Source organism: Canis lupus, chromosome 9 (assembly GCF_048164855.1).
Source record: "Canis lupus baileyi chromosome 9, mCanLup2.hap1, whole genome shotgun sequence".
Taxonomy (NCBI): domain Eukaryota; kingdom Metazoa; phylum Chordata; class Mammalia; order Carnivora; family Canidae; genus Canis; species Canis lupus.
The window spans coordinates 70,948,823-70,958,982 of NC_132846.1; the positions used below are offsets into that span (position 1 = coordinate 70,948,823).

The following is a 10,160-nucleotide window of genomic DNA, read 5'->3' on the forward strand; positions in this document are numbered from 1 at the left end:
AATTAAATCCTGGATGGATCTGAATAGAAGTAAAGCCACAAAAGTCCTAGGTAGATGTAATTGAAGAGAAAAAGCCATAAAGGTACTAGAAAAAAAACATAACTAAAGAGCACGTAGACCTATGATGAGAAAGAACTTTCTAAATAAAATACAAAATCTCATACCATAAAGGAAAGAATTAATAACTTTGATTTCATGAAAATGTAAATCATTCCTTGGGGAGGGGGATCACTACAAAATCAGAAGGCAGACAAAAGTTGAAAACGTGAATTTATTGTAACAACGTTCAGAAAAATATGCACACTGTTGTGCACGCGTGCACACACGCACAAATACAAGCAGTATCTAAATTAGAATTCTTTGAAAGAGGAACTCCTACGCTTCTCCCTTACTTTGGCTGACAGAGGGAGGTATATCTTTTGGAAGGGACCCTCGGTACCTAATATTTTGAATTCTGCTCTATGTTGCAGAACCCCTCGGGGTGGAGTCTAGGAATCGCACAGCTACCAGGGTACCTTCATGTCGTCTCCCGACATTGGTGTCACCGAGGTCAGGCGGTCTGTGGCCTGCTCAACGGCGCTCATTGTCCCTGTCCCACATCCCAGACCACCCCCTCCCGGCTGCTTCTCCTGTTTCCCAGACCAGTGAGTTAGCAGAAACTAAACAGGGACCGGGTTGCAGGGAAGTCCGGGAAATGCAAGCTATAGGGCAGACCCTGGAAGGTCAGGGGAAGGAATGGTCACATCACGTTTCTCTTTCACCAGATACGATTGGGGACTGCACGAAGAGACTCCCCAAAGTGGAACCATCCTTTCATTCCCTGGATACATGTGGTCTTCCAACACACGGCCACGTTTTCTCTCATAGGTTTCAGTTGGAATTTTTTGTTAAGTGGGGTGGCCAAAAATATTTTTTGTCCTAGTCTTGTCTGGATTTGGTGTCAGGATTATGCTAGCTAGCTTCACCAAAGGAGCTGGAAATCATCTTTTTCTATTCTGTAGAGCAGTTTATATAGTACAGGTGACGCCCACTCCTTAAAGAGTTAGAGCGCGCCTGCCAAGTGGCCTGGGTCTGTTCTCTGCCAATCATCGTTGTTCTGTTGACACGGGAAGTCTTCAGGTCACCTCTTCCATTTCTCCCATGGGTTATTTTTCTCTTTAGGTTTTTCCTAAAGTGGGGGTCCACTTTAGTTCATCCATTCTCAATGATTCCTAAATAATTTTTCATTTGTTTTTCATTTGCTCTTCCACCCAAGTTATCTAGGAAATTGTTCCATAATTTGCAAGAGGATGGATTTTTTTTTTTAAATTTAAGGTGGCAGAGGTGTTATTCCCCAGGGCTGACTGGATTTCCTACTTCTCCCTTGTGTTGGGAACCCACGTTCTGTTCGGGGTGGCAGTCTGCCCAGCTCTCAGGCAGGGACCATGGTTTGTCTGAAGACATCCTGGGGCTTCTGTCTCTCACTGCCAGCGACTCACTGTGCCAGCCTGCTTTCCCAGGGCATCCACATGACACCATCCAGCCCGTTTTGTCCTGCTTTGGCTCTGACAGTAAATACCTGGTGCCGCGGCACAGCTTAGAGGGTGAACCCAGACTGTGGGCTAAGCCTGGGCTCAGCTCCTGTTCTATCCGTTATTGGCTCTATAACTTGGACAAGTCACTGCGTAGCTCTCTGCCTCAGTTTCCCCACATTTAAAGAGGAAAACCTTATAGAAGTGTATGATAATTTAATGAGTGAAAATATAAAAAGGGGCTCAAAACAATGGATGACACCAAGGAAGTCATACAAAGTGCCATTACCATAGTAATAATTAATATTATTAATAATTAATTGTTAATACTAATAATTATTAATGCTATAATAATCGTTGCTGTCATCTTGGGACTGTGGGGACAAAGAGCCAACATAAAGAGAACACAAAGCAGAAGGAAAGAAAGGGCTTGGATCCTCAATGAAGATGTTGAATGGAGTCTGGAAAACCCACCTCTAGACACTCAAAGAACAATAAATGTCCTTCCTTAGGTCCTCTGCTAATTTCTGTTGAATGCATTCTAACTGATATGCTTGCTTATATTTTTCATTAATTCAAAAACAGGTCTCCAGCACTATTCTAGACTCTAGGGACACAGCTGCGGAACACCAAAGAAACCCTCTGCCTCTGGGAGCTCAAGTTCTTTTTATACTAATTTCTGATTGTTTTTCACTGAAGTCGGAGAAAGTAGCCCCATGAGCTCTGCTTTGGGGACTCTACTGAGACTCCGTTGCTAACACGATTTTTATAATTGAAAAGTGGAAAGCACTTTTGAAAAGAACACACGTTCTCGTTTGAAAAGAACGCACACAGGCAAGCAGCATACAAGAAAAGTTAAGGTCAAGATTCATTTTCTTTCTCTCTCTCTCTCTCTCTCTCTCTCTCTCTTTTCACATACTGATGTCCCGTTATTCAAGCACCATTTGTTGAACAGACTACTCCTTCTTCACTGAATTGCTTTCACGCCTTTGTCACAAGCAAAATGGCCATGTTTGTGAAGGCAAAGCGAGAGGAGGAGAGGGGAGGGAACAGAGGAGGCGATCGCAATGGAAAGGTCTAGCACGGAAACACCCCAACGTCGGCCAAGTCGTGGCACCGCAGACACAAGTCATTCCCCACAGGCAGGGTGTCATGGGCACGGCCTCCGCGGCTGAGTCCACCCCTTACAGCTGAAGTAGGTCCTCGCAGGCTCCCAGGCGCGTTCTCAAGCAGAAAGGCTCACAGACGTTCGACAAAAAGCACGAACTAGAATGTTCCCAGCAGCAGTATTTGTTCGGCCCCAAAGTAGAAACTAGTAGCTCCTCGTCGTTGGCAGCAGAGGCCCGCTGGGGCACAGCCACACAATGGATCGCGGTGTGAAAACGGGAAGGAACGCTCTAGCACGACGCGCGAGGATGCGGCCAAATCTCACAAACATAAACGCTGGAACTGAAGAAGGAAGACATAAGGGGACACACTGTAGAATTTCGCTTATGTAAAGTACAAGAACAGGCAAAGCTCATCTGCCTGGTTAGAAGTGGGGCTAGTGGCTTCCCTGGGTGGGAACCGGTTGTGGGGAGCCCGGGGGTCCTGAGGCTATGGGATGCTCTGTCTCCTGACCCGGGTGCCCAAGGTCTGTCCGGCTGTCGCAGGCACGAATACGCACTTTTCTGCACATCACACTTCGAGTAAGAGTTTAGGAGAAGAGAGAGAGGGGGAAAAGCAGTGGTCCTCCTCAGGAAGTCCCCCACGGTGAGAATAAAATCACCCCTAGTTCTGCGGGTGGGGGTGCACTCTGCCCGCTTGCTCCGCACCCAGGCACCTGACAGCAAAGCCACGAGCTGAGGCTCCCCGCGTCTAAGGTGCAGGTCCCGGGGGTGCAGAGGAGGCTGAGCCATGAAGCCCAGGACAGGACATGCCCCCACGGACTTCGAGTCCTGCTGAAGAAAGGGGACCCCACGGCCGACACACTCTCCGAGCTAGACCGCACGAGGGGCCAGGTGACTGTGTCCCCTGGTCACGCTCAGCCCAGGCGGTCCCGGTCACTCCGCCTTAAAATCCGACACGTCCTGACGAGCTGGTCTGTGCCACAAACACGCAGCGTTTTGAAACTGTCATCTTGGGCTGCACTGCTAACGTGGCGTGTCGCTAAGGCAGGCCGTGGACCCCAGAGGGGTTGTTAGGGAACCAGCTAGAAGCGCTGAATGTATATGCCTGTCTACAGCACTGACATTTTATGCAATTTCCAGAGCTGCGCAGAGCCCCTGCAAGCTCCTACTGGGAGCGGGAAATCTTCTTTCTTCTTTCTGAGACTGGAAAATTGCTCGGTCCTCTCGGGGGAAAGCTGCAGGAATTTATGCTCTTAAAGGCACAGAAGTACCCCGTGACCGGGAGTAGCTATTTCTATGTCTTCTCTCCATCCATCTCTGTCTCTGTCTCTCTCTTTCCCCTGGCTTAGGGGGGCTCAGAGCAAAGATGCTGGAAAGACAGGCCTGTATGTCCCAATATCACCAGCAGAGACTAGGGAGAGAGAAATCTCCCACCCCCAACCCCTAGACTCCCATGTAGGTCCCAAGATCGCTGTCACTTCAGCTGCGGAGAACAGGAATCACAGAGCCATGTGACACGAGGGGTGTAACGGTGGACGCCATCCACCATTAATAAACTGTCAAAATTAGCTAGATATGAAATTTCTTTAAGAGTTGCGCCATACAGCACTCACTTTTGCATCATGATGTTAAATAATATTTAGTTGGTTTTTTTATTTTTACTTATTTATTTTTAAAGATTTTATTTATTTATTCATGAGACACAGAGAGAGAGAGAGAGAGAGAGGCAGAGGGAGAAGCAGGCTCCCTGCGGAGCACCCGATGCGGGACTCGATCCCGGGACCCCGGGATCATGCCCTGAGCCGAAGGCAGACGCTCAACCGCTGAGCCACCCAAGCAACCCGATATTTAGTTATCTTAGTAAAGATTCCCATTTTTGCTACAGGAGAAAATATATAATATAGCCCCTAGCTCTGTGCCACAGACGCTCGGCTCAAGGCGAAGGCCAGGGACGTAGTAACTCTGACATCTGGAATCTCCGCCGTATCTGTAGTGAGCAGTCTGTTGGGTTGAAACAGCGTTAAGGACTAAAACCACCGAATTAAGCTTGCAAAACTATGGAGCTTGTCCTGACATGCTAGCTGCATCATCAGCATCCTGAGAGCGTGGCCGCTCTCCGCGGCCGTGGCTGGAAGGGCTCCGCGGTGTCGGTGCACACACACACACACACACACACGCACACACACATGCACACACGTGCACCCGGGGAGCTGCTGTCTCCTTCCAGGGGGCCCGTTAACCCTAGAAGTGGAGATTTCCGTTCAGTCCCAGAAGCACCTGGACCTGACTTCCCCGAGCCAGCCCCCCTCCCCAGACGGCACCTCCATAATTTCCCGGGGAACCCTGCTGGAGCCGAAGGAACCTCAGACATCGTTGTACGGGCGAGGTGAGGAACAAGACCAGAGGGGCTAGCAGTTTGTCCAAGGCCTCAGAGAAAAGTCCAACAGGGCAAAGACGGAGCCTGCGCCTGCACCTGCCCCCTCCTCCCTTCCAGGGGCCACCTGGGGAGACAGAGGGAGAGGGGGTCACAGCGTTCACAGTAAGGGCCGGGCCCTGAAGCTTTCCACCTAACACCCAGGAACCCAGGACAGGCACCCCCGGCCCCGTGCACAGGTGGGGTGGCAGTGACATGTGGAGGGTTTGCCGCTGGGGGTTCAGGCGAGAGTCCAAAGTGTAGCCTCTCAGATCCCGAAGCCCCTGCCAGCACCCCCACTACGGCAGCCCTCGCCTCAGAACGTCAGCTCCATGCCTGAACCTAAACCCGTCCCTGAGGAGCTCCCCGTGGGATCCCGATGACCCCGGATCCACCACCATCCAGAGGGCACCTGCAGCTCAGCAGACCCTTGCATGGCAACCCCCTGCGGGGACCTGCTCCTCCTCCCACCCCCACCCAGGTCTCCAGGCCCTCCCAGGTCACCCAAGTCCAAGCGAGTTCCTGTTGACTTGGTTCTAATAAGAGGTGAGTTTTCTGGAGGAAACAAACAAAAAAGTCCCTCTATGATTAAAAACTATAGACGTTTTCAACAGCCCCTAGGTGGGTGCATTTCAATGATTTTTCTGGGCCTCTCTTCTGTGCGTGGCCACTGACTGTCCTCATCCAGGCCCAGGGTCACAGCCAGCAGCCTCCAGGGAGGACCCCCTTGAAGAAACTCAACCCAAGTGCAGGGGTAGGAATAGATGCTCGGGGAGCCCCCAGAGTGGACATTCGCCGCCCCCCTCCCAGGTAGAGGAGGAGGAAGAGGAGGAGGAGGAGGAGTCTGACAGTGGAGGGCAACCAAGGATCTGCTCCTGCTGCCGGGACCCCGGACAGCAAACCTGCTCCCTTCCTCCCGCCAGCTCCGGAGATGTGTCTCCTTGTCACCTAGCCCACCTGAGCTCAGGGACACAGGGTGCAGAAGGCCAACGTAACCAAGTGCCACAGATCGGGCCACTTCCATAACAGAAGTGCCCCCCCACAGTTCTGGAGGCTGCAGGTCTGAGATCAAGGTGCCGGGGGGTGGGATCCTCCGGGGCTGAGGGGGGATCTGTTTGGGCCTCTCCCCAGCTCCTGTTGTTTCTTGGTGACCTCTGTCATTCTTCAGCTGGTGACAGCGTCCCACCCCCCGCCCCCCACTCTGGCTCTCCACCTCCATCTTCACGTGGTGATCTCCCCATGTGCGTGTGTATGCAGACTTCCCCTTCCGATAAAGACACATCGGATTAGGGACCCACCCTGTTCCAGTATGACTTCATCGAAACCCATTACATCTGCAGCGACCCTGTTTCTGAATAAGGTCACGTTCGGAGGCAGCGGGGGTTAGGGCTTCAACACGCGAATTTGGGGAGGACACAGTTCATCTAACAAAAATGCTGAACTCGAGTCCAGCTCCGCTCTGTCACACCCCTGCCGTGACCCCGAAGTGTCACGGCACCAGCCGGCCACATGCCCCCGTCATCCCAGAGAGGGGAAGGGAGCACCTGCCTATAGGGTCGTCATGAGCAACCAACGAGACGAGGAAGCACCTTTGGGGTGCACTCCACCGCCAGCCTTAGCGCGGGCTCAGAAGGCGTCGCTAGCATGACCCCCACGCCAGCGGCGCTCCCCCCACCCCACCCCCGGTGGTGCTCAGGTGTAAACAGCCCTTCCCTCACTCCCTGCCAGCAGCAGCGACTGCAGAAGGACATTAAGAGCCAACGACACTTTGAACACTTTGAAGCACCGTAAATCGTAAATGGAGAGGCTCAATTGGCTGACGTGCAGTTCTTTCCCCCGGCCCGCGCTTCCCTTTGACGCATTCCTCATGGAGCTGGGCTCCAGATGTTGTCAAGAAAGAAGGCATTTGCGAGGATGTCTGTGTTCAACTGCCCGTGTTGGAGATTTATTTACTTGATTTATTCTTACCGGATTACCTCATTTACGTGATTTATTCTTGTTCCAGAAAGATTTGAGGGGATATACGGCAAATAAAACCCATTTTGGTTAAGTGGATCTGCACCCCACAATTAGTGGGAAGGGCCAGAATAACTGGAAAACACAAATAATCCCCAATTCCCATTTGATCTCACAGCTGGCATCTCAGACCAGATGTACCTCTTTGCAAAGGCATGTTATTTTTAAACTGTGAGGCTCAGCGTGTTTAGGTACCGTGCACGTGATAATGTGAGGATGGGGTGCCTGAGGATGGGGGGCGGGGTCACTAGCACAGAAAAGCAGGTCTTCCCCACCAGCAGCACGGAAGGAGAGAAGGGAGGCTGGACGGGAGAGAGAAGAGGTGTTAGAGACCCACCGGGCCAAACGCTATGCCTTTCCTACTCAAATTAAATCCCCAGAGACCGTCTCTTCGAAATTGCGGCTTAACTTTGGAGCACTCTTGGGGGGCAGGGGCAGGTCAGAGGTTGGTCACATTAGCCATTCACCTCCAGAAAGCCACATCTGAGCCTGGCTCTTGCCACCTGGTTCTGGTGATCCGTGAATTTGGCCCCTGGTGACTCCTTTGCCACATTAAACACAGCATCGGCCACAGTGAGCAAGCTGGCAGGCTCTGCTCGGGCCCCATCCCCTAGGGGGCTCTGGCTGGGACCAGGATGACATGCAGCACCTGGCCAAGCACTCCGGGAAATGCGGGGGGCAGCTGCTTGCTCACGCCCTGCTCTCCATGGCACATGCAGCCCCCCTGCCCCGCACCAGCCCCCGCTCGCACTTGGCCGCAGCGTCCTGTCTGCAACCTGTCACATTCAAACTCCCTGGTGGCCCAGAGGAAAGGGGAGAAAGGTGAACACTGAATCTGTGTTTGGTGAGGAGCTGATGCGACTGCACCCACTGCCTGGGGAGGGGAGCACCATCGTGTCCCAGCCTGCTCTAAAGGGCGTTTGCCCAAAGCAAGAGGATGCCCTTGCAGGTGCATCATGCCAATGTTCCCTCAGCAGGTTCCTAGTTGCAGGACCCTTTTGGGTCACCCTGCACGGCAGCCAGTGTTCCCAAGTCCAGCACGTGCTGCCGTGACCATACAGAGCCCCAGGTGTCATCCTGCATTCCCTCCATTGGCATCAGCAGCTCCTGTCCCTGTCAGCAGCCCGAGGTGGCACTAGGCCTGCCTGTCCATCCCCGAGCAGCAAAAGGGAAGGGGGTCCCACCTCAACCCCATCTCCTAATGGGAGATTCCGGAGCTTCTGTGTGAACGTGCCCACCTCCCCCCAGAACCTTCTCTGTGAGCCAGCATAGAAAAGGAGGGTGGCCTTTGAAGTGCCAGGGAGGCCCCTTGTCGCCTCTCCCAAGGCAGTGGGGACCCGCCTAACACACTTTAAATTAGAAGTTGGCAAAAACGACAAGAAAAGACCAAGAACATCTGCCAAGGTGATGGTCTGTCTAAAAGGACTCTGAAGAGGTGGGCTGCTTCCCTGCTGATGGTCTTGAGGTCTGGCCCGAGGTCACAGCCCCACTGTGAGACATGCATGGTGCCCACTGGGTGTCACCTGCCCTATCCCGCCCTCCCACTTGGAAAACCGAGGGTCCGTCCTCTAGGACATGGGGAGGCTGAGATGGACTCCCATCCAGCGTGCACCTGAGACCTCGCTTCCCTTTGATCTCCGGGCCCTGCAGGAGGGGAAGAGTTTGCAAAGGTCTCAAGGCCAGGGGTGGGTTTCTAACCTCGCTTCCGCATCAGCGGTTATCTGCCACCAAGCCTTCGGGGCGCCATCGCATCGGGGCCGCGGGCCGGGATGAATTGAAGCTACTTAATACATCCGTCCTGGTGCTGCCTTGTAATTAAGATTCCAGGAATAAAGTAACGCCGGGGGCTTTCATGGGCGATCTGCCTTCAGACGGGGCAGGTCAGCTTTAGGCTCAAGCGCCGTCCTAATGAATGGCTCCCTTTGGGTCTGAAAGAAAAGATGTAATCGGCCCACACAAAGCCCGTCCTGTGCAATTACAAGAATCCACATGGACGGGCTGACCTGTGACCTATGAAACAAAATGAAGATTTTCAAATATCACCAGGAGGTAAGGGAGAGAGGTGGCTGGTCAGCTGCTCCAGTCTTCCTACTCCCCAGAGCAGAAGAAAGAACAAGACTGGAAGCCCTAGAAAGAAATGGGGCAGACTTTGAACAGCCTTTGCACAATTTTTCGGTTGTAGGGTCTTTTACTGGGAGGGGGGATGCTAATGCTAATGCTCTTTTTTTTTTTTGCCCTCGGTATCCAGACGCGTATCGCAAAATAGCTTTTCTTTGCTGTGGGACTCTACTGTGCCAGAAAGTTATTTCTTGCTAAACAAACCAGAATCTCCAACAGCCATAGGATGTGTTCATTACGTTTTTCCAGAATAAGTAAGGAGGGTATATTTGGGGGCAGGGGGATGTCTTGGTGCAAAGCACAGCCATACTCACTCCTTACGGGGCCTGGATTCCCGAGCACGGGGCCAACCGTCCAGGTTCGAGTGTGAGAACCTACTGAGGGCAAGTAAAAACTGTTTATCCATTCTTCCGTCCCCAGACTTGGGGAGCAGCTTCTCACCTCTCAGGGAAGGTCCTGACACATCACAGGGCCGCTCATTCAACCATCGGGGACCCCGACAGCAGGGAGGTCAAGGAGGGGCCGCAGTTCCCCGTGAAGTCTGCAGACGCGGCCTTCGCCTCCACGCCGCCGAGCCGGGAAAACCTGCAGGGGAGCAGCGAGCTCTTCTTTCCTTCTCTTTTAAAATCAACACCCGTCCCCAGATTTGCTTTTGGCAAACATTGCTTAACTACCGCTGTTCTCTCTGAAGTCACTGGAGAGAGAGAGTTGGATAATGAGCTGGCATGCTCTTTTGAAATGTTTACTGTGTTCCTTAAAGCAAGGGACATGCTGGTTCCTAAACTAATTTGGGGTTGCTAGATCTTTTCTACTCTTTTTGGAGATCTGCGAAGTAAACACATGGACTTAAGTATAATTAAGCTGTATCAGGGAGTCAAATAAACATTCCTGGGTCTTCCTAAAGGGTGAACCGTTGCAGATCTGTCGGTAGAAATTTTTCCTTGATTCTCCTCCTGCCCCCCACGCCAGAAAGGAAAAGGAAATGTCTGAGCT

The 10,160-nt window shown here is 52.4% G+C and overlaps 1 long non-coding RNA gene across 1 annotated transcript; it reads right to left on the bottom strand.

The window, feature by feature from the left end:
* Positions 1-2,404: 2,404 nt before the first annotated feature.
* LOC140639575 (uncharacterized) lies at positions 2,405-9,837 on the bottom strand. The gene is made up of 3 exons (XR_012036234.1): positions 9,609-9,837; positions 8,748-8,977; positions 2,405-2,960 (listed from the first exon to the last, which is right to left on the bottom strand). It is a non-coding gene; the product is annotated as an uncharacterized lncRNA (long non-coding RNA).
* Positions 9,838-10,160: the final 323 nt, after the last annotated feature.